The sequence below is a fragment of the Neomonachus schauinslandi genome, chromosome 2 (assembly GCF_002201575.2).
Source record: "Neomonachus schauinslandi chromosome 2, ASM220157v2, whole genome shotgun sequence".
Taxonomy (NCBI): Eukaryota; Metazoa; Chordata; class Mammalia; order Carnivora; family Phocidae; genus Neomonachus; species Neomonachus schauinslandi.
Window position 1 is genome coordinate 24,674,869 of NC_058404.1, and position 24,477 is coordinate 24,699,345.

The window sequence follows — 24,477 nt, forward strand, 5'->3', positions numbered from 1 at the left end:
TTGTGTATAACACCTAGTGCTCCATGCAGTACGTGCCCTCTTTAATACCCATCACCAGGCTAACCCATCCTCCCACCCCCCTCCCCTCTAGAACCCTCAGTTTGTTTTTCAGAGTCCATCGTCTCTCATCGTTCGTCTACCCCTCCAATTTCCCCCTTTCATTCTTCCCCTCCTGCTATCTTTTTCTTCTTTTTTTTTTTTTAACATATATTGTATTATTTGTTTCAGAGGTACAGGTCCATGATTCAACAGTCTTGCACAATTCACAGCGCTCACCATAGCACATACCCTCCCCAATGTCTATCACCCAGCCACCCCATCCCTCCCACCCCCCACCACTCCAGCAACCCTCAGTTTGTTTCCTGAGATTAAGAATTCCTCATATCAGTGAGGTCATATGATACATGTCTTTCTCTGTTTGACTTATTTTGCTCAACATAATACCCTCCAGTTCCATCCACATTGTTGCAAATGGCAAGATCTCATTCCTTTTGATGGCTGCATAATATTCCATTGTATATATATATACCACATCTTCTTTATCCATTCATCTGTCGATGGACATCTTGGCTCTTTCCACAGTTTGGCTATTGTGGGCATTGCTGCTATAAACATCGGGGTGCATGTACCCCTTTGGATCCCTACATTTGTATCTTTGGGGTAAATACCCAGTAGTGCAATTGCTGGATTGTATGGTAGCTCCATTTTCAACTTTTTGAGGAACCTCCATACTGTTTTCCAGAGTGGCTGCACCAGCTTGCATTCCCACCAACAGTGTAGGAGGGTTCCCCTTTTTCCGCATCCGCCAACATCTGTCGTTTCCTGACTTGTTAATTTTAGCCATTCTGACTGGTGTGAGGTGATATCTCATTGAGGTTTTGATTTGGATTTCCCTGATGCCGAGCGATGTTGAGACATGAACAGACATTTTTCCAAAGAAGACATCCAAATGGCCAACAGACACATGAAAACATTCATTTCTATAACCAAGCAGTTTTATTCCTGGTTCTATTTTCAACAGGAATGTGTACATATGTTCACCACAAGTCATTTGCTAGAAGATTTATGGCACCACTATTAGTAAAAGCCAAAAGTTAGAAAATAACCAAATGCCATCAACAGTAGCATACATAAGTAAATTATGATATATTCACATAATAAAACTTTATACAATAATGAGAATAAATGATTTACAACAACATAATGGGTAAACTTCCCCAAAATAATTTTGAGCAAAATAAGTCAACAGACAGAATACATACCCTATATAAAACAAAATATCATATAAAGTGCACAAAAACAGATCAAGCCCCTATACTTTAGAGAGGGAAGTAGTGACTTGGATAAAGAAGGAGAGGGATTGACCTCATGTGTGTAAAGGAGATTCCAAGTGACGAACCGCAAAATATCTTTAATTGGCTAGTCGAGGATCACTCAAGAGTAGTCAGCAAGTGGAAATTTATCAGGCTATATACAGGCACTGAGACCTCAATCCAATCTTAAAAAAAAAAAATACTTTTTGTGAAGTTATATACTGAATAATGCAAAGAGATATTCAACACCCTAACCTAAAAAGGCAAATGTCACATGGATGACTTTAACATGTTAATTGGTTCAGACATCCTACCACAAATTTTAGAGGCAATGTGGTTTTTTAAAAGGAGTTCTGCGGCTGGACTCAGGAGCCATTAGAACCCTGACTTCAACTCTAGTTAAAATGTAATTTTTATCTGATTACTTAATATTTGTAAGCATTAGCCTTTCCACCCATAAAGTGAGAGCGTTATGTTAGCTGATCTATATGGTTATCTCTACCTGTAAAATTCTTTGAATCTGTTGTACAAGATAGATACAATAGTTTAAAATCTTTTTATTTTTCATGCAATTAAAATATAGAATGCTAACATACTATTTAATATTTTTATTTAATTGTCAATAATCTCTTAAGTGTTTACCAAAAGAGAAAAATAATTTGTTAAACTCTTCATCCCTTTGGCCTTGACAGTAGCTAATATTTTGATTAAATTGTAAATGAAGTCTATTGAAAAGCAAAGGAAACCTCAAGAGCTGCTTAATGCCAGTAGCATTTGTAGGGTCCAGGTTTCCCTAAATTTCACTGTGATTTCATCATATGAGGTTGAAAATATTCATGTAAGACTTCTGTTTAGGGGAACAATTATCCTATGTTTATTTTTATGATTTCTAAATGCCACATTAACTGCATTGGTATTGATTCAGATAATAAAATAGCAATCAGTACTCAATGAATTGGATAATTTTCTTATATATGTGAGGACATAGTGCCTATGTGCTTTTATACCCATGTTTTTATTTCAGCTCCCAGGACACCTTTCTTTCACAACCCATTAAGTTTCTCAGTGTGTGGAAACTTTTGGATTATTTAGCTTATCATAATAAAACAGTCCATTCAACATAATCCCTAGAAAAAGTAGACCACATCTAAAATGATTTTTATTCATTCCTCCTTTTTATAGTAATAAAATGATGTTATTGGTTCTACAAATGCGCTAATAAACATTTTTTAGGAAAAATTTGTAGGCATCAAGACTTTTAATTTTTGTTCTCATTCTAGAGCCAATAAATTTCTATAGTAGGATTCTTCTCATTGCCAGAAAGACAAAACAAAACAAAAATTAAAGGTTTCCATACCTAAAACTACAAATGTTAGGAAAGCAATAAACTTAATGGAACAAGAACTATTAAAATTTATAGCAGGCGTCCATCATGAATTTTCACCTTTGAAATTGACCTATCCAACCTTTTTTTTTTTTTTTTTTTAGGAACTAAAAAAGGAATTTGTTTATTGAGGTCAAGAGGGTGCAAGCAATATAAAAATCAAAAAGTTATCTGACTTTTCTTTCTCTGCTTCTCAAATGGGGCTTGGATTTTATTTGTACATTTTCTGAGGGTCCCGATCTGCTCATGGAATCCTTTATACAGGGGGAAGCTGTGGGACAGATTTCTAAAGAGACCCTTCGGGAAAACTATCATTGGGCTGGCGGGAGTGTTGCTCCATGTTGCCTACTTCTTTCCCTTCTGCTTCATGTGTATTACAAAATAGTCATTGCATGGGATGGTGAGCCCAGCAATTAGCAGAAGCAGCTCTGGAAGCCCACTTTCCCGTCTCGGCACTGGTCCAGGTCCTTCATTATTTTGTCCATGGCCAGAGGGTCTTTTTGATTTTCCAAAAATCCAGGGAACTCCTTTTCCATGAGTACTCTCAGGTCCTCCTTTGTTAAGTAGCCTTTATTCCCAGCAAACTTGTGAAACATGAACATCATGGTTTCCATGGCGTGTTCCATTTGAGACGGCATTTTGGTGAGGTCTGTTGAAACCTTGTCCAGAGGCGCGGCGGGGATGATTGGCTGGCTGGGACTCACCGCCAGTTCTATACAACATTTTAAGCAGAGGATTGCAGTTTCCATTAAACTACTCTCTTGGTTGCTATAGGCCTGACTTGGTGGATTGGAAAAGACAACTCTTGTGAGACCCATCCTACCCTTTCCTGTCATTTCCTAAAGCAGATTTTAAGAATCCAGGGTCACATGAAGCTATAACATTGGAGCTATATACTCATCTTTCTACCAACAACTTCATTTGAAGTTTCATGTTCACAAATCCAATGTGCACAAGACAGAACTCATCCTCTCACATCTATTCTTAATGTGTTCACAAAGGACTCAATTTGCCTGAGTTCATGTTTCCACGAGAAAGGACAAACTAGGGCTCACACTTCTGCCTCTCTCTGCTTCTTATGTAATTGCTGTCTTTGCAAGAAGAAACCTGGTATACTTGGTTGAGCTCCTTCAGGGCTTCTGTTTTATTCAGTCTACTTGCAGGGAGGAAGCTCTCAAATTTGCTTTCCCCCAATACATCTCTGAGGGAGATGTCCCAATAACAATTCTGCTTATGACTGCTTGGGTAAATCTGTTTAATTCAGGGGTAAAGATTAGAAGTGTATTGTGCCCACACATGTAATTGGCACACTTCAATTCAGCCTAATCTATAATATAATTACTATTTTGAACTCCACTCATTCTATTCCTATCTGTCTACTTTAGGGAGAGGGGAGGGTGTTAGGCAAATAGCAGGTTTACCAAATCTCTGTGTGTGTGTGTGTGTGTGCACTTTTATTGAGATAAATCAAATACCATAGTATTTACCCTTTAAAAATATAGAATTCAGTGGGTGTTGGTGTATCACAAAGTTGTGCAACAATCACCACTACAGAATTCTAGAACATTTTCATCAGCCCGAAGAGGAAATATTATACCTATTAGCAGTCATCCCCCTCCTGCCTTTTCCTCTACTCCCTGTTCACTACTAATTTACTGTCTGGCTCTATGGATTTGCTTATTCTGGACATTTCATAAAAGCAGAATCATACACTATGTGGCCTTTTGGGTCTGGCTTCTTTTACTTAACATCATGCTTTCAAGGTTCATCGAGGTTGGGCATGAATCTGTACTTAACTCCTTTTTTTTTTTTTAAAGATTTTATTTATTTATTTTGACAAAGAGAGAGACAGCGAGAGCGGGAACACAAGCAGGGGGAGTGGGAGAGGGAGAAGCAGGCTTCCCGCGGAGCAGGGAGCCCGATGCAGGGCTCGATCCCAGGACCCTGGGACTACGACCTGAGCTGAAGGCAGACGCTTAACGACTGAGCCACCCAGGCGCCCCACTTAATTCCTTTTTATGTTGAAAAATATTTCATTGCATAGATATACTCATTTTGTTAGTCCACTCATCAGTTGATGGATATTTGTTTCTATTTTTTGGATTTTATGAATTCTATGAATATTTGTGTACAAGTTTTTTTTATGGACATATATTTTGTTATCCTGGGTATATATCTAGGAGTGGAATCTTCAGGCTATATGGTAACTCTACATTTAACTTTTTGAGAAACTATCAAACTCTTTTTCCAAAGTGGCTTACCAATTTCCTTTCCCACCAGCCAAATTTGAGGGTTCCAATTTTTCCACATCCTCACCAAAGCTTGTTGTTATCCATCTTTTTTGTATATGGTGTCAGAAAGGAGTCCTAACCTATATTTTAATCATTTTCAACTTGAGAGAGAAAGAAAGGGCTATTATTCACCAGTCCTCTATAAATTCAACAATTACAATATTAATGCTGATGGCTGCAACTTTTTTGTTTTAATAAATTCAGTCTTCCACTCTCCTCTGAGCTCCGGTTGTTTCTTTTTTTTATTTTTTATTTTTTTATTGTTATGTTAATCCCCATACATTACATCATTAGTTTTAGATGTAGTGTTCCATTATTCATTGTTTGTGCATAACACCCAGTGCTCCATGCAGAATGTGCCCTCCTCAATACCCACCACTAGGCTAACCCATCCTCCCACCCCCCTCCCCTCTAGAACCCTCAGTTTGTTTTTCAGAGTCCATCGTCTCTCATCGTTCGTCTACCCCTCCGATTTCCCCCCTTCATTCTTCCCCTCCTGCTACCTTCTTCTTCTTCTTCTTTTTTTTCTTAACATATATTGCATTATTTGTTTCAGAGGTACAGATCTGAGATTCAATAGTCTTGCACAATTCACAGTGCTTACCAGAGCACATACCCTCCCCAATGTCTATCACCCAGTCACCCCATCCCTCCCACCCCACCCCCCACTCCAGCAACCCTCAGTTTGTTTCCTGAGATTAAGAATTCCTCATATCAGTGAGGTCATATGATACATGTCTTTCTCTGTTTGACTTATTTCGCTCAACATAATACCCTCCAGTTCCATCCACGTCATTGCAAATGGCAAGATTTCATTCCTTTTGATGGCTGCATAATATTCCATTGTATATATATATACCACATCTTCTTTATCCATTCATCTGTCGATGGACATCTTGGCTCTTTCCACAGTTTGGCTATTGTGGACATTGCTGCTATAAACATCGGGGTGCACGTACGCTTTTGGTTCCCTACTTTTGTATGCTCCGGTTGTTTCTATGGAACTACATACTTACATCCTTCATTGGCAATTGGATGTTTTATATACCTTTTAGTGAACCATATGACCAAATTCTAGGAGTCCTTTCAAACATAATTTGAGTTAAACAACCCTCATAATAAGTCTTATAGTCCGTCACACCACCTTCTCCCCTGGAGGACAGATGTTGCCTCTGAACTGTGCCTGTTTCCAATCTTATCTTCTTATAGCCCATTCCCCAGAAAAGCCAGATTGACAATCCTTAAACACACAACAAATCAAGTCACTCCACTCTATGACTTACTCCATGGCTTCCTCCCTGGAGAGTGATTTTGTCTCTGAGGAGAAATATGTCAATGTTTGGAGATTTTTTTTATTGTCACAGTGAAGGGGAGGTGCTATGGGCATCTAGTGTGTAGATGATAAGTATGCTACTAAAGATCCTAAACATCCATTATCTGGCCTCAAATTTTAGTAATACCACTGTTGAGATACCCAGTATTTCACTTAGAATAAAATCCAAAATCCTTACCATGGACTAGAGAGCTCTCATAATCCTTGCTTGCCTCTCAGATCTCACTTCCCATTTACCACCTCAATGAGTATACTCGAGCCACACATCGTGTTTCTTTAACATACAAAACTATTTTCTGAATCAAAGCCTTTAAACTCTTTGCTTTGCACAGAATACTCTCCCTCCAGATTTTTGCCTGGACGACTCCTTTTTATCACCCAGGCCTCTGTTCAAGCATAACCTCCTTAGAGATTCAAGTCCTCAGAACCACAGAGAAGATAGCATTTTAGAAGAGGGGATTACAAGGGGATCACAGCTAGAAAAAACTGATGATAAAGAAAATGAAAGAATTATTGACCATCTTTATAAATAGCATATGTTGAATAGCTGAAATAAGTAGTGCATGCAGTCTCTTTGAAGGTTGAGCAGCCTCCCGTGGGCAATGATATACATAAATAAATGTTAACTGAGGCAACAGGGTTAAGTGTCCAACTCCTGATTTCGGCTCAGGTCATGATCTCAGGGATGTGAGATCCAGCCATGCGTCAAAGGGCTCCATGATGGGCATGGAGCCTGCTTAAAATCCTCTCTCTCCCTCTCCCTCATGAATGAATGAATGAACAAATGTACATATGTACATATGTATGTATTATGTTTGTTAACTCATGGCTGGGAATCTCTGGGTGGACATGATAGAATGTCAGTAGGAGAACAGATTAAGATTCCCATTAGGTTTCAAATTAGGATTGGAGGAATGGTGAGGGAAGTGAAGAAGGTGCTTACAAAGTGTGGAAAATATGAAAAGGGGGTCATTGAGTAAGGTAGAAAAATGAGTAAGGTAGGTCAAAGAGTACGGTAGAAACATGTTTCATAAAAGCAAAGGAATACAGGGTGTGGACAGAGAATTATTTCAGAGATTCAGATTTTAAGGCAGTAATTCCCACTGATGATTAGATACAAATTTAGCTATTCCAGTGAAGACAAAAAGAATTACACAGAAATCCATGGAGCCTAAGAGATAAAACAAGCAAACAAACAAAAAAACTGTGACAGAAGAGTTAACACATAAATATTCAATTCCCCGATGATGACAGGAAATCAGGGTGAAAAAACTTCAGATTTTGAGCTGAAGTTAATCAAGAAGGTGACAAGAGGGACTGAACATTCTTGTATGCAAAGTCACATCAATTAATAGTGGTTGCCTGGAACACTCACTGTATTGAGAATGATAGAATGATTCTATGGCTTGACCAGGTTCAGCAGGAAAGAGGAGTCCTTGAGAATGGAGGGAAGAAGTGGTGCATCTCTTCTGGGTGTTCCTCATTGTTATAATAAGAAATACCTCAGCAATTGAAAAAGTACAAAAAGTATTATAATAATAAGGTATGGAAATCCTAGACTGCAAGTACGGGGGAGCTGATTATCAGGCAACATCACGTAAAAGAAAGTGTAGAGAAGAGCAAAGAGAATGTTGATTCTCTTTTCTGAAACCAATGCAGGGGTGAGGTTCTGGGATGTGGGGCTTCTGTGTGAGAGAATTGATGGGGAATTGATCCAAGTGGGGTTAGGGAATCAGAGGAAGACTTGGATTCAGGTGAGGAGGGGAGGTTAAGCTTTTTGAGCACATAGGTTAAATAAAATCCACCCTTTGGACAATGTATAACTCAGAGGCTTTTATGAGAGTGAGTTTTGGTGTGAAAAGCCAGGCCTCTTTCCTGTCTTAGTGCAATGTGACTGTGTGTCAGAGAGATTCTTTTCTTCTCCACATTTTCCTCAAAGGGCAAAAGAAGGATGTTTCGTTTGTTTAATTGCAATACAATATCTCCCCCAGATAGCCTTACCCTCTGAGTCAAAGTTGGATTTGACACATAAGTTATCATTAAGCCCCATTACTTTTTTAAGCTGTTTTTAAGTTGTTTTGTGTTGATTTCCATTACATAAATACCATCAAAGAAAAGACGTAGGATTTGATTATCAGTTAAAATGTCAGTTGAACTGAAAATCAGTGGGTAGAAAAGCTCAAGAGCCACTTATGATTTTAAAACTGAGCAGACAAAGCTTGTTGAGTAAATAAATGTTGCTTTTATTTATTTATTTTTATTTATTTATTTTTTTAAAGATTTTATTTATTTATTTGAGAGAGCGAGAATGAGAGAGAGTACATGAGAGGGGGGAGGGTCAGAGAGAGAAGCAGGCTCCTCGCCGAGCAGGGAGCCCGATGCGGGACTCGATCCCGGGACTCCAGGATCATGACCTGAGCCGAAGGCAGTCGCTTAACCAACTGAGCCACCCAGGCGCCCCTAAATGTTGCTTTTAAACATTACATTAATTTTGCTATCTAGACAAAGGGAAATGATATTATGGATGGTCCTTCCGGTACTGAAATTACAGTTGTTCATAATTTTGACATGTCTTCCTGAAACACATATGATGCTTTTTAGAGGGAATCTAGCCTAGATGCACCTCTAATATCTTACATCAATATAAAAAGGTCATAAAAGACCTCCACATTTTTATTCACAGATATGTAGCTAGCTTCATACTGTATGAAAGATTAATATTCTACCAGCACCTACTGGACAACAATAACAAATGTCTTTGGTGAAACTCACTTATTATATGACTGGCATTATTTTTCCAGGCCTAAAGTTCTCATAGAATGAGGCCAATCTAGATAGGATAGGCTTTCCATTGGTAATATTAGTTGTTTACAAAGCTTTTCCTAAAGCTGAGTCAGATTCACATATTTTTCTATCATACAGACAATTACTTCCAAGCCCTTGGGAGCATTGTCAGTAAGCACTTTCTCTCATGCCCATACTTCATGGATTCCTAGGGAAGACTCATGCTTATTTGACCATAGAATAAATATGTTTAGCCATAATAAAAGTTATATTTTCAATTCCCAAGAGGTAAAAGAGGCAAGTCTATCATTATTAGCAGCTTTCTCTTTTCTGCATACTATTCAAATACATAGTATTACCAAGATACACGGTTGTAATTTTCCAAGAAATAAAGCATTAAAATAACATGTAGAGATAAACCAACATTATCATGATACAATAAAATATGAACTCTGTAAATAAATTTTTACATGATATTGCTTATCATTTTATTATTTAGCATCTCTTCAGAATGGATAGGGTGCTAAGAGCTATCTGTCTCAATAGAATATTACACACACATCCATTTTCTCTAGGAACTTATATATAAAATAATCTAAAGAAGGCAATTTTGAAAATTCAAAGTATATTGGATTTAACACACACATACAATAAAAAAGCAACTTATAGTACTGGAGATTCATTTAAAATTTTAAGACCTCGTTAAAATGAAGAAAACAAAAACTTTAGCATAAAAGATCAAAATCACAAGTCACATGTGTTACGCGTCAGTTGCATATCAAACATTAGGGAAGAACTGTGGATTTACTCAGAATACTCATCCTGAAGGACACAAAAGACACTTGCTTATATGCAAATGTATAAATTTATAGATTCATTTTTCAGCTAAAGTTAAGTATCAGATAGGAAAGATAAGTATTAGATTCCTGAATTATGTTTACTTTAAAAGTCTATTTCCAAAGTCAACAAAGTACTATTTTTACCTTGTTTAAGATCCTACTCAGTGGAGCCTAAAAATGATGTAATAACAGGTGAAATGTAGTAATATGCCTGCATTTGTCGTTCATACTGCATGACCATGCATGTTGGCTCTGGCTCTGCTCCTAGTTACTGCCTTTCTAGGGCTCAGGCTGAGGGGGCAGCCCCCATCTGCCCATGCAGATCTCCTGGAAGACAGAAGAGAGGGTGGGGAAGGAAATGGCTACAAAAACAAGACCTCAGTGTGGTGGGGGAAATGATTCTCTCATGGGAAGGGAGACCTCATAGGGAGGAAATTAAATCTATGAAGAGTAAATCAAGCTAGCCCAATATATTAATATAATTTTTACTTGATACCCTATTCTGAGTGAGGCAGCAGAGAATTTGGACAGAGCAACTAAAATGGACAAATTTTAACTGTTTCTTTATTCTTCACCTTCTCTGGCCCATCTCCTAGGTTTTTAAGTTGTCTTCTTATTTACTGCTTCTGTTTTCAATTAAATCCCTCATCTCTGTGTTTATACCTTTTCCTGATAAACTGGCTGTTCAGTTTATCTCCAGTTCAGTTAAATTTCACCATTCTTACTCATAAATCTACCCAAAACTTCTTAGGAAGAAAGGCCAGAGATTCTCTTTTTGGCATACAGGTTGTATTTATATACTACAAACTTCGCAGTTTTTCTTTTAAGGTCCATTTATAGAATTATTATGGAATAATTTTTCTGAAACAAATATAATCTAGAGTGATAAATCTATTATAATGTCATCCATCATAAGTTTACACAGACAAGCTGTGCAGCCAACCTATTTTATTGGTCCCAATGGATAAACTTTCACAAGCAAACATATAGCTCCATACCAAATTGGTAGGAAGCATTCTTTTATTTAAAAATCGAGTATTGATTAATACATCTGGAACAAATATTTTCCAAGTGTATAGTACCGGCAGATATTTTGCAATAGGACAAAATAAGGAATATAAAAAACTAGAATGGAGTGTGAATAAAAATGGCTTTTTGTTGCACATAACAGAATTGTTGTACTTAGATGATTTCTTTAAATGAGAATACATAAAGTAGTTTAAGCAAAGAATAGTGAGGGGCTCTGGGTGGCTCAGTCAGTTAACCCTCTGACTCTTGATTTTGCCTCAGGTCATGATCTCAGGGTCATGAGATCCAGCCCCCATTGGGCTCCACACTGGGCTTGGACCCTGCTTAGGATTGTCTCTCTCCCTCTCTCTCTGGTTTCCCCAACGCCCCCTCACCCCAGCTCATGAACACATGTTCTTTCTCTCTTTCTCAAAAAAATAAAAAATTATAGTGACCTGACTCTTTATCTACACAGTGTGTTTTTTATCGGCCCAACAGAGTGTTTCTCCAGAGCCCCTGGTGATAGGCAAGAACTACTGTAGGGCAGGGATCACCCTTACTCCTCTTTGTTCTCAGAAATCAGAAGCTTAATTTTTTTCTGTCCTCTAGTGTATGTTATTCACAATATAAAGTAACTATTACCTATCAGAATTATTTTCAGCTGGTTAGAAAGGGCATGTGCTGTGGCTCTCAGGTGGCTGGGGCGGGGATTGGGATGGGATGGATAGAAGACACTGATGAATTCTTCATTATAGGTGTAATTTTCCCTAAAATTACCTGTAAGTTTTAGGCACATTGCTCAATGGTCTCCTCAGTTCTATGACACTGTTCATTTTTCCCTCTTTGCATAACTATAATGTATTGGTTTGCAAACTGACCTTCAGTACACAGAGGGCAAGGAGAGACCTAAGAAAGAGGCAGTTCACTCCAAATCAGTAGGAGGCAGGTTTTTTTTTTTTTAATATATTTTTTTTAATTTTTTAAATTTTTTTTGTTGTTATGTTAATCACCATACATTACATCATTAGTTTTTGATGTAGTATTCCATGATTCATTGTTTGCATATAACACCCAGTGCTCCATGCAGAACGTGCCCTCTTTAATACCCATCACCAGGCTAACCCATCCTCCCACCCCTCTCCCCTCTAGAACCCTCAGTTTGTTTTTCAGAGTCCATCGTCTCTCATGGTTCATCTCCCCCTCCGATTTCCCCCCCTTCATTCTTCCCCTCCTGCTATCTTCTTCTTCTTTTTTTTTTTTAACATATAATGTATTATTTGTTTCAGAGGTACAGATCTGTAATTCAACAGTCTTGCACAATTCACAGCGCTCACCATAGCACATACCTTCCCCAATGTCTATCACTCAGCCACCCCATCCCTCCCACCCCCCACCACTCCAGCAACCCTCAGTTTGTTTCCTGAGATTAAGAATTCCTCATATCAGTGAGGTCATATGATACATGTCTTTCTCTGATTGACTTATTTAGCTCAGCATAATACCCTCCAGTTCCATCCACATTCTTGCAAATGGCAAGATTTCATTCCTTTTGATGGCTGCATAATATTCCGTATATGTATTTACCACATCTTCTTTAACCATTCATCTGTCAATGGACATCTTGGCTCTTTCCAAGTTTGACTATTGTGGGCATTGCTGCTATAAACATCGGGGTGCATGTACCCCTTCGGATCCCTACATTTGTATCTTTGGGGTAAATACCCAGTAGTGCAATTGCTGGATCATATGGTAGCTCTATTTTCAACTTTTTGAGGAACTTCCATACTGTTTTCCAGAGTGGCTGCATCAGCTTGCATTCCCACCAACAGTGTAGGGGGCAGGTTTAAAAGCAAGGGAACTTGCATATGAGGCTTGTCTTGGGCACCCTGAGATGAGTAGATCTCTGTACCTGCCAGCCAAGATCTCTCTCTGTCTCTCTCTCAAGGCCATGACCTTAAAAATGGCTCTGGTTGTGGGAATGGTGGGCAGATATACATTCCAAGGACAGGAAAGGTGTTGAGAAGCCTCTGATTGCCAGGCTCCAGCTCCCAAGTCACCGGTGGTCACATTCTTTCAATGACTCCTCCAATAAAATGTTATTGAGTTAAAGGATCATCTGTTCCCATCACAGCCCTGAGTTATAAGGCAAATTAACATTAAATTCCATTATCTTGAGACAATGCCTGTATCCAATGCTTCCTTCTCCAATTTTGGTCTCCATTCAATGATTTCATTTAAAATATGTTCAGGATCTGGGGCACCTGGGTGGCTCAGTCATTTAAGCAGCTGCCTTCAGCTCAGGTCATGATCCTGGAATCCCAGGATCGAGTCCCGCATCGGGCTCCCTGCTCGGCGGGGAGTCTCCTTCTGCCTCTGACCCTCCTCATCTCATGCTCTCTCTCATTCTCTCTCTCTCAAGTAAGTAAATAAAATACTTAAAAATAAAATATGTTCAAGATCCTACTGTATACAGGCACACTTCTGTACACTGGAGATACATAATAGAAGCCGGCAATATTCCTGATCTTTATCCTCTGGGAGTAGTGGTAGAGTGTGGATACAGGGTCAAGAATGGTCAAAAGTGTAGTTCTGGTGCAGTTCAAATGGATTTTCTGAAAGACCAATCTGGCTAAGACAAGAAAGGGAATGGGCATGGGGGAGTACAGTTGACCCTTGAACAGTGGTGGGTTTGGGGCACCAACCCTCTGCACAGTTGAAAATCTACATGTAACTTTTGATTCCCCCCCATACTTACCTACTAACAGCCAACCATTGATCAGAAGTTTTACCAATGACATAAACAGACAACACATATTGTGTATGTTATATGTATTATATAATGTATCCTTACAATAAAGTAAACTAAAGAAAAAATGTTATTAAAATAATAAGTCAATCAGAGAAAGACATGTATCATATGATCTCACTGATATGAGTAATTCTTAATCTCAGGAAACAAACTGAGGATTGCTGGAGTGGTGGGTGGGAGGGATGAGGTGGCTGAGTGATGGACATTGGGGAGGGTATGTGCTATGGTGAGCGCTGTGAATTGTGTAAGACTGTTGAATCCCAGACCTGTATCTCTGAAACAAATAATACATCATATGTTAAAAAAGAAAAGAAGAAGAAGAAGATAGCAGGAAGGGAAAAATGAAGGGGGGGAAATCGGAGGGGGATACGAACCATGAGAGACTATGGACTCTGAGAAACAAACTGAGGGTTCTAGAGGGGAGGGGAGTGGGGGGATGGGTTAGCCTGGTGATGGGTATTAAAAAGGGCATGTACTGAATGGAGCACTGGGTGTTATACGCAAACAATGAATCATGGAACACCACATCAAAAACTAATGATGTAATGTATGGTGATTAACATAACATAATAAAATTTTTTAAAAAGAAAAGTACTATGTTTATATTAAAAAATCCACATATAAGTGGACCTACCCAGCTCCAAACTGTACTGTTCAAGGCTCAATTATATTTTACTGAAGAGAATAAGACTGAAATGGTTTTGGCAGATTTACTTCTATCACACAAACTATTTTCATCTCTCCTATTGTTTTGAGTCCAAGAGCATTCTCCGGGGATTTTCCCTGCAAATTCCACCAAAGTTAATTTACTCATTAGTCTCATAAAATGCTACATTCATTTGTGCCTTGCCACATTACTTCATACTCACTCTCCACACCGAGTCTCACCTCCACGGGTTACTTCTTTCTCTGGAGATCAGTTCATACCCCCCCAATTCCTTCATTAAACCTCCCCTGGGCACTTCTATCCATATCTACCTCTTCCCATTCATCACAATCAATACTACCTCACACTTTGATGTAAATACTAGAGTGTCTGACTTATCAACACATTTTCCATCCCCACTAAGATAACAGAGTGGGTCTCATAATTTGGGGTTTTTTTTGTTTCTATCTGATAATGCCTCTAGATGATCAAATAACAACTTAGTATCACTGTGCAGGTCAACTCAGTGTAAGACAACTGTTCAGCAAAGTCACCAATAAAATGTCTCCCAAAATCATGGGACATGAGGAGACTCAATTCATATGACATCTGCCTGCCACAGAGTGCAGGTGGTTTGTCTACCTTGTGACTGTGTGATTTAAAAATGTAGGAATGAATAAAACAAATCAATAAATTGAACATTATGTTTTTTTAATTTTATTTTATTATGTTAGTCAACATACATTACATCATTAGTTTTTGATATAGTGTTCCATGATTCATTGTTACATATAACACCCAGTCCTCCATGCAGTACATGCCCTCCTTAATACCCATCACCAGGCTAACCCATCCCCCCACACCCCTCCCCTCTAGAACCCTCAGTTTGTTTCTCAGAGTCCATGGTCTCTCATGGATCATCTCCCCATCCGATTCCCCCCCTTCATTTTTCCCTTCCTACTATCTTCTTTTTTTTTAACATATAATGTATTATTTGTTTCAGAGATACAGGTCTGTGATTCAGCAGTCTTACATAATTCACAGCGCTCACCATAGCACATACCCTCCCCAATGTCTATCACCCAGCCACCCCATCCCTCCCACCCCCCACCACTCCAGCAACCCTCAGTTTGTTTCCTGAGATTAAGAGTCTCTTACGATTTGTCTCCTTCTCTGGTTTCATCTTGTTCATTTTTTCCTCCCTTCCCTTATGATCCTCTGTCTTGTTTCTCAAATTCCTCATATCAGTGAGATCATATGATACTTGTCTTTCCCTGATTGACTTATTTCGCTTAGCATAATACCCTCTAGTTCCATCCACGCCATTGCCAATGACAAGATTTATTTTTTTTTGATGGCTGCATAATATTCCAATGTTTATAGCAGCAATGTCCCCAATAGCCAAACTATGGAAAGAGCCAAGATGTCCATCAATGGATGAATGGATAAAGAAGATGTGGTATATATATATACAATGGAATATTATGAACATTATGTCATTTATGAATGACACATGTATAAAATCAACAAAGCGAAGTACCAAAAAATTTTAAATAAGTCCCAGTCATAAATTTTCCCTGTATTATCAAAACCCAGATGACCAGAGTAAATTACTTATATACATTTAGTAAGTATATCTGCTGTTTTACTTAGAGTTGTTTAGGAATAATAATAATGGTATAAGAATAATAAAAACAGTTAAAACTGTTACTGTTACTACTACTGATGATGGTGATAGTAAATGCTAATACAGTACTTACTCTTTTCCAGGCCCTGTTCTTAGCGCTTTATATACGTTATCACATGTAATCCTCTCAACAGCCTTACTATTTCCATTTTACAGAGAGGAAAATGAGGAATAACAAGGTGGAATAACTTGCCCAAGGCCACATAGCAGCCATAAAGTTGGTCAGGGAACCCACATAACCAGGGTCTAGAGCCCACTCTCTGAAACCACTAGGTCACGTGGCCTCTCTTATTACTTAGAGTCTCCCAGTTGTAGAAATGTGTGTCTACTCCACTCAATGTTATTTCAAAAGTCATCAGGGGTTATTCTGAGAAGCATCTATCTGGTCCCTTCATTATGAGTAACTACATGTGCACTTAGTTACACACTTGAGTGGTTGAAAGTAAACACTAAATAAGGATGGTGACAAATTCACAAAGGCATCTGAGTAAATTCAACCATCCACAGAAAGGAGGAAAAGCAAGTATTGTTAGCACATGTAACTCACCTCACCTGAATATATATATATATATTTTTTTAAAGATTTTATTTATTTATTTGACAGAGAGAGACACAGTGAGAGAGTGAACACAAGCAGGGGGAGCAGTAGAGGGAGAAGCAGGCTCCCCGCAGAGCAGGGAGCCCGATGCGGGACTCGATCCCAGGACCCTGGGATCATGACCTGAGCCGAAGGCAGTCGCTTAACTGACTGAGCCACCCAGGTGCCCATCACCTGAATATATTTTTATATAACGCAATGGAATAAAACATAAATATCAATGTTTAGTCGAACACGAGCTATAATTTGACACTCTTTAACAATGTGGACAAAATTATCCTATTTGGCAGTAAAAGCTGCCAATATTGTTCTAAAGCATTTATAGACTACTTATGAGGTGTTCTGGGAAAGTGATAAGTAAAAGTGTACTTAAATCAATGGAAGTAAACATAAAAGTATGGTGTGGGCCTCAGAAATTACAAAAGAACTAAACATAATTGAATTCCTGCTATTTTTTTCAAATGAAAATGGCTATGTTTACTAAAAAACATATCCAGTTATTGAACAGAAAACTAAAGTTATCAATATACCCCAGATTTCATTTTAACAAGCCGTGGAAGAATGTTACTGGACCCACAAATCAATAGAAGAGGTGATTCCATTCTATCTCAGGTGCCAAGAAAACAAGTCAGTTTTTCCTTTTTTTCTTCAGTAAAGTGGGAAGGGTTTTATTTATTTTTTTTCTATAAAGCAGGTAACAAATTTCCCCCATCCTTACTTTTATTTTCTTAAAGTTAAATGTCTTGCTATATTTATTTTCATCCTGTCTTGGACTTCAGAATTTTTAAAATAAAATTTTCTTCAGTCTGTTCTGTTTTGCCAAAAGCATTTATTTCTGTTCTGTTTTTGTTGTTTTAATTCTCGGATACTCTTCTATTTTTCTAGAATTTCTCCCTCTCTCTCTCCTGGTCTCTTTCTCCCTCTCCTTCTCCCTTTCTCTTTATTTCCCTCTCTCTCTTCCCTCTCTCTTCTAAAAACACTGGATTTTAAAGGACATCTGTCCTTCAATTATCCCTCTCCAATTCTTCTTCATTTTAAATAGTTAACAGGGTAAAGAGCATGCTCTCCCAACTAACAGACACCCCTTAAATGATCAGTTTCCACCCTGGAACCATACATCCTTACTAGTTTTTTGTGTACTCTTCCAAATTTTAAAACTCTTACCCTTCAAAACTTTTAAAAACATATAGTCCTATATTTTTTAAAAAATATAAACTATAATATTCTGGACCTTGCCCTTTTCACTCAAGAATATACCTTAGAGATTTGTCTGTGTCAGTCAGTCTATTGACATATTCTCACCCTTTAATCTTTCTTTTTCACTGGTACTATATATTTTTTTATTTTTAAAATTATGTAATATTATACAAATTATATATATAATACTTAGAAGTAAGGTAATTAAATTCCCATGAACTTTCTATCATACATAGTAATATAATACTACATATATCATTCCATCTACTAATGGGCTCCTTCCTTGTCCTCTCCCTTATTTCCCCCCAGAGAGAATTATTCTCTTAATTTTTTGTGTTATAGTCATTTTGCTTTTAAAATTCTGTTTTAATTTGTTTTCACTCAGAAACAGTATTTTTCACTGTTTTTTAAACTTTATAAAAATAGTATTATATTGTATGCAGTATTCAGAAATTTGCTTTTCCACTCAATACCACATTGATACTTACAGTTGTGATACATTCATTCTCGTTGATTATGAGATTCCATTCTGTGAATATACCACAACTGATTTATTGACCTTTCTGTTGATGGACATTGAGTAGTTTCTCTTTTTTTTTTTTCCTACTATGGGTAAAGCTGCTTAAATATTCTTACCTGTCTCTGGAAAATATCTGGAAGAGTTTATATAAGGTATTTGAGGTATTTGCCTAGATGAGGAGGAATTGCTGGCTTAGAGAGCATGAGAATGTTCAACTTTGAAAGATAATGCCAAGGTTTTTTTGTTGTTGTTGTTGTTGTTTTCTCAAAATTGTTGTACAGGTGTGTACTGCAACCAGCAGCATAAAAGGGCTTCTTTTGATTCACACCTATTTCAACAACTGATATCGCCAAAACTCTTATATTTGTGTTCATGCCTCTTAGGTGTATATCTAAGATTGGACTTACTAGGTCACAGGTGGTTGTATGTTTAGCTTTAACAGAAATCACCAAACAATTTTTGAAAGCTGTTACATATCTTCTTTTACCTGAAAGAAGTAATGTTATATAATCTATCTCTGTTTGCTTCTGTTCCTCTGATTTCTTTCTTTCTGTGTGTGTCATTGTTTTGTTGAATGGACAGAACTTTTCACTAAGTAGATCTTGAGTTGTGAGACTGATGCCAATCAGAAACCATCTACTGTCATTTTCTGTAGGTATTTTTTTTTCTTTTGTCATTATTTTACAGAAGGGAACCATTCTCCTGAACAGAAGCTATAAACCCAGATGTCAGCATTCTGTGGGACAGGTAGGCTATAGTCACTTTGAGTTGTATATTCACTTAGTTCCCTTGTCTTAAGTACATAATCTTCTTCCTCAACTGTATCTAATGCCTGAAAATCTGGAGTCTCTGGTCACACTTCTTCAGAAAGCAAATCTTCCAGATATTCTAGGTTGGAGAACGGATACTCCTATCACACAAGATGGAGGAAGAAATAAAAATTATCTTTTGTAAGAACAGCACTTAATCTATCTTTGTAGATGGCCTCACCTCAAACCCCACTTCTAGAAGTACTGATTTCTCTCAATTCCTGAGTCTTCTGGGGAGGGAGTTGCATTGTTAATTTGCTTACCTCAGGTCTTCTCCTGTATTCTAGAGTGGGTTTCAGATTTCTCCTGACAAATCAATTAGTGCTTGTCCTTCTACTCTCCACCTTTCAGGTTTATTGCTGTTATATTCTCTCCTGTATCCTCATCCACGTAGGTCAATGCCAATCAAGTCTCATTTTCTACCGTTTCAGTTGAGCCTCAGGAGAAAAAGTAGGTAAATCAGTGTATTTCATTCAGCATGCCCCTCTCGCTGATCATGCTAATTGAACCCCCAACACTGGGACTATGCATTTGTCTGGCTTTTTCTCTGGAGACTCTGAATGTATTTTGATCCTTTCTGAGCAACTTTCTAGCTCTTCAGAATTCCTTCCATTGTTTTATTTAGAGCAGTGTTTTCCGAAATTTTTTAAGTCCAATGACACATTTGATAACAATAAATGTGTCCTGGATTTTTTAAAGATTTATTTATTTATTAGGGGGGGCAGAGGGGAAGAATCTCCAAGCAGACTGCTGCTGAGTGGGGAGCCCCACGTTGGGCTCAATCTTATGACCCATGAGATCATGACCTAAGCTGTAACCAAGAGTTGAAGGCTTAACCAACTGAGCCACCCAGATGCCCCAAAAGCATCCTGGATTTTTCATATAAATTCAAGAGCAGAAATATACCACTCATTAGAATCACTATATTATCTTTAAGACACAAAGATCTAATTTTCTTGTTTTCTGTATTTCTGTATTACCAAAAACAATAAAAACGTTTTTTCAAGAAAAAAATGATATTATTATAAAGTATTTATATCAAAATATATTGACCCCAGGGAGTATGACCCTGATGTGAATAAATGATTTTAATAAATGATTTTGAGATCTTCAGTTGTGTAGACACAAGACAGAGCAGTAAATCATGTGATCTGATTTGGGTTCTAGCCAACTTTGTCAAAACTCTTAAAATAAGACAACCCCACTCCAATTCAGCTTCCTTGTCAGTAATTTGTGAGGGTTTCAGTTAATGGTCTGAGAGCTATAATATACTATATTGGGACATCTGTTCAAGTTGTTTCTCTCAGAATCCATCATAGCATTGTAATATCACTCCTCTCCTCCTTAATTTAGCTGGTTACCACTGAACATGTATTTTCTATAAAACTTAAAAGTAAATAATTTTATCAGGCTTTAAAGAAAAAAAGTTTTACAAGCTTTTTGAGATAAAAGTGTATGCCGAACATAGAAATGTTACGAGAAGTTTGGGGAACAAAACAAGAAACAGCAATAGATAAAGAAGTCAGCTGATACAGGTAAATTCAACAGAAAAAAATTAATGGGGACATGTAATGATTTTTCGTGTTAGGAAATATTTTTTATTTTTAGCCATTTTGATGGAAGGAAAATAAAACCTTTTTCTTTAGTTCCAATGTCTATGAACCATTCTTCTGTTCTCCTCTTTGCTTATTTATATACTTAAGACAATTAGCAAGCACTGAGCAACTTGACCTTAACAATGTATTCATATTTAATGTTTTAATCCACTTCTCTGTCTTCTCTGAACTTCTTTCCATTTGTCCTTATCTATTAGAGTAAACAACTTTAAGAAATGATTGTAAGTAGTGTTCCTGACACTGTTTTACCTCAGCTGTATACAATAGAACTTCTGCTTCTACTTGTGTGTGACCTGATTCTTTTTAAGATCTATCACATTGCAAAAGGTGTCTGGATGTTACTTTCTGTGGTCATCAGGGACCTATATTAAACATATGAGCAAGGAAGTTTGTCATGGTAATTGACAGTTGTTTTTTCTCAAAGATATAGGACATAATTCTAGAAGTTTTTCTTCCAAATTGTTGCAACTTACCTTACCATTAATTCTGTATTAATATATGGAGAATTAGGTTCATTAAGGGCCCATCCAATTGAACATAGTAATATATGAGTATGACACTCTGCAGTAACTAGATCCAAGGCAGCTGACTTAGTTATAAAAAGCGTTCCTCGGGTGCCTGGGTGGCTCAGTTGGTTAAGCGACTGCATTCGGCTCAGGTCATGATCCTGGAGTCCCGGAATCGAGTCCCGCATCGGGCTCCCTGCTCGGCGGGGAGCCTGCTTCTCTCTCTGAACCTCCCTCTTCTCATGCTCTCTATCTCATTCTCTCTCTCAAATAAATAAATAATCTTATTTAAAAAAAAAGCGTTCCTCAAGAAAGGCTCCGCAGGCAGCCTTTGTGTTGGGTACAGAAGGAACATCTGAGGGGTGCCTGGGTGGCTCAGTCGTTAAGCGTCTGCCTTCGGCTCAGGTCGTAGTCCCAGGGTCCTGGGATCGAGCCCTGCATCGGGCTCCCTGCTCCGCGGGAAGCCTGCTTCTCCCTCTCCCACTCCCCCTGCTTGTGTTCCCTCTCTCACTGTGTCTCTGTCAAATAAATAAAATCTTAAAAAAAAAAAAAAAGAAGGAACATTTGAGGCATCTCCAGAGACCTGACAAGTCTGCAAACCAGCAAATTTTTGAAACTATTTTACTGTACGGTATAGGAGAGTGATTCTCTTGAGTTCTTGTTATGCATGGCACTGAAATATGATTTTATTATTTAGCATTTATTTACTTGTCTGATCCACATACCCTTTCTTGTTAGATTTTATTCATAGGAGAGCAGGAATATTATGTCCCTCATTATTATATTCCTAGCACCCAGAACACAGGAAATATTCAATAAATGATTGTCAAATTATTAGTAGAATAGAATAAACAAGGAGCAGTAAGATAGTCAAATATTCATATCTATCTTAGACTACCAAAATTGTAAATGTGTTGCCTTAAAAAATAGGAACTATGTTCAATACACCCGTAAAACCAAAACATACAGTCATCTGGTGGCTTCTACGTATAATATGCCTAACCAGTGCTGGTTTTAATTAGCGAGGGAGTTAATTAAATGTATGGCTATCTTTTGTGAGGACTACAAATTCCCCAGGCTACAATGGTGTCCATATTTACTTTAATACAAAAGTAATGAGGGACAGTGGTATGGGATAAAAAATATTTAAAGAAGTTTTGAAGATACATTCGCAGTTGAAATGCAGAGAAGTTTACATAAATGAAAAAAAATCTAGTGGTAAATTGATAAGCTAATGGATTTGACCTTGAGTTAGAGAATGTTAAAGTATCAAGGATACAACCAGAACAACTTCTCATTGTTCTCTGTATAAATGGCCAAGGACTAAAAAATTTAGGTCACACTGAGAAAATCAGGTGAATTGGATAAAAGAAGGGCTATTCTAATTATGAAATTCTTATAGTTCACACTTGGACTAAGTTTATCACTGGTAAGTGTGGTTTCTGTGGTTGCTCCCCCTCCTATTTCTTTTTAGAAATCAGCATCTCAGTAGGCAAGGTGAGGGACTGATACCATTTTGTAAGAAGCACTATCCTTAGATGTATATAATCTTCTAAGGGTATTAATAATTTTAAGTTTGTCATCCTACTTTTACAGCATCTATAAAATGATATTTTCTCAAAAATTTTAAGTACCTAATTAGCTTTCTAAATTAACTCTAATTTTGGCTTTTCCAATGCAAAAGTATCTTTGATTAATTATGTAATCCTTGTCAATTTATCACTATACACTTTTTCCCATTTTTTTAAACAGTTGACAGCAAACCTAACAACTTAGGATTTTACATACTAAGAAAGGGTAATATTTCAAAAATATATTCTTATTCTTACTGAATGGGAAATGCTATCCCAATTTGCAAACTGAGACATTTTTGTGCATTTAAGTCCAGTAGGAATCACTTTTGACTTGTGACATATTGTCACTGGTGTAAAATATACAAGCTTATTTGATATCTTTTCATTCACATTCCCAATATCATTGTCACATATCAAGTTTTTCTCAAAATGTGGCCGGGTCTAAAATCATTACCCTTTCAGCCTCACTTGGGATATAAAAAGTGGCTTCGTGAGTTGCAAATCATTAAAACATACATATTTCCCTTAGAGTATTTGGTAAGTCAAGAAGTTTTAAAGCCAGGTAAACTCTTTGAAAAGGTATTAAAAATGACAGTGAGTGAAAGACTGTGAATAGAAACACAGAGAAAAAAATGTATATCTTGCTGAGAGCATTGCAGTCAGAAAGACTAAACAAGAACCTAAAGGAATGAAAACCTTCATATCTTATCATTTATTTCCTAATCAGCCAAATCTTCTTATTGACGGAAGAATTTCCCTTACATTCTATAACAACTTAAGTGAGTTAACAAATGTGGTAACTCATATATGTGCATTTTGTTAACTCTGAACTTTGGAATCTATTTTTGTTGTTGTTTTCACCAGTTTGACTAAGCCTGGGACTCTTACCCTACTAACATATTTTGGGGGAAGATTAAGCCAAAAAGCTGCAAAAGCTAGGCCCTTTGTTTGGTCTCTTTATAATGTCTTTTTATAATGTAACTATACATAGATATAGTCATCATATCTCCCACAACATATTAATACCCCTTGCAGGAGGTTGAATTATGTCCTTCAAAAAGGTATGTCCAAGTCCCAACCCCTAGTACCTGAGAATGTGATATTATTCGGAAAAGGAATCTTTGCAGTTGTGATTAAGTTAAGGATCTCAAAATGAAATCATCCTTGATTTAGGGAGGGCCCTCCGTCCAAGGACAGTTAACCTTATAAGAAAAGGGGAAGACAGACACAGAGAGGTCTGACAGCCATGCAAAGGATTGCTGGCAGTCACCAGAAACTGGGACAGAATCTCCCTCAGAGCCTTCAGAAGAAACTAACCCTACCAACAACTTGATTTTGGACTTCTGGCCTCCAGAACTCTGAGAGAATATATTTCTGTTGTTTTAAAGCCACCAAGTTTGTGGGGTGGTTTGTTACTATAGTCCTAAGAAACTAACATACCCTGTTGTCATCACTTCCAGGTTGTATCAATTTTTTTAAATCTACTAGAAGCACTAGAGAGCATGGTAAAGGAAATGTGCTTTGGAGAATATTTTTCTAGTTTCAATTCTGGCTTCGTTGCTT

At 37.5% G+C, this 24,477-nt stretch overlaps 1 pseudogene; it reads right to left on the minus strand.

The window, feature by feature from the left end:
* Window positions 1-3,042: 3,042 nt before the first annotated feature.
* On the minus strand, window positions 3,043-3,335 carry LOC110584263 (annotated as a pseudogene).
* Window positions 3,336-24,477: the final 21,142 nt, after the last annotated feature.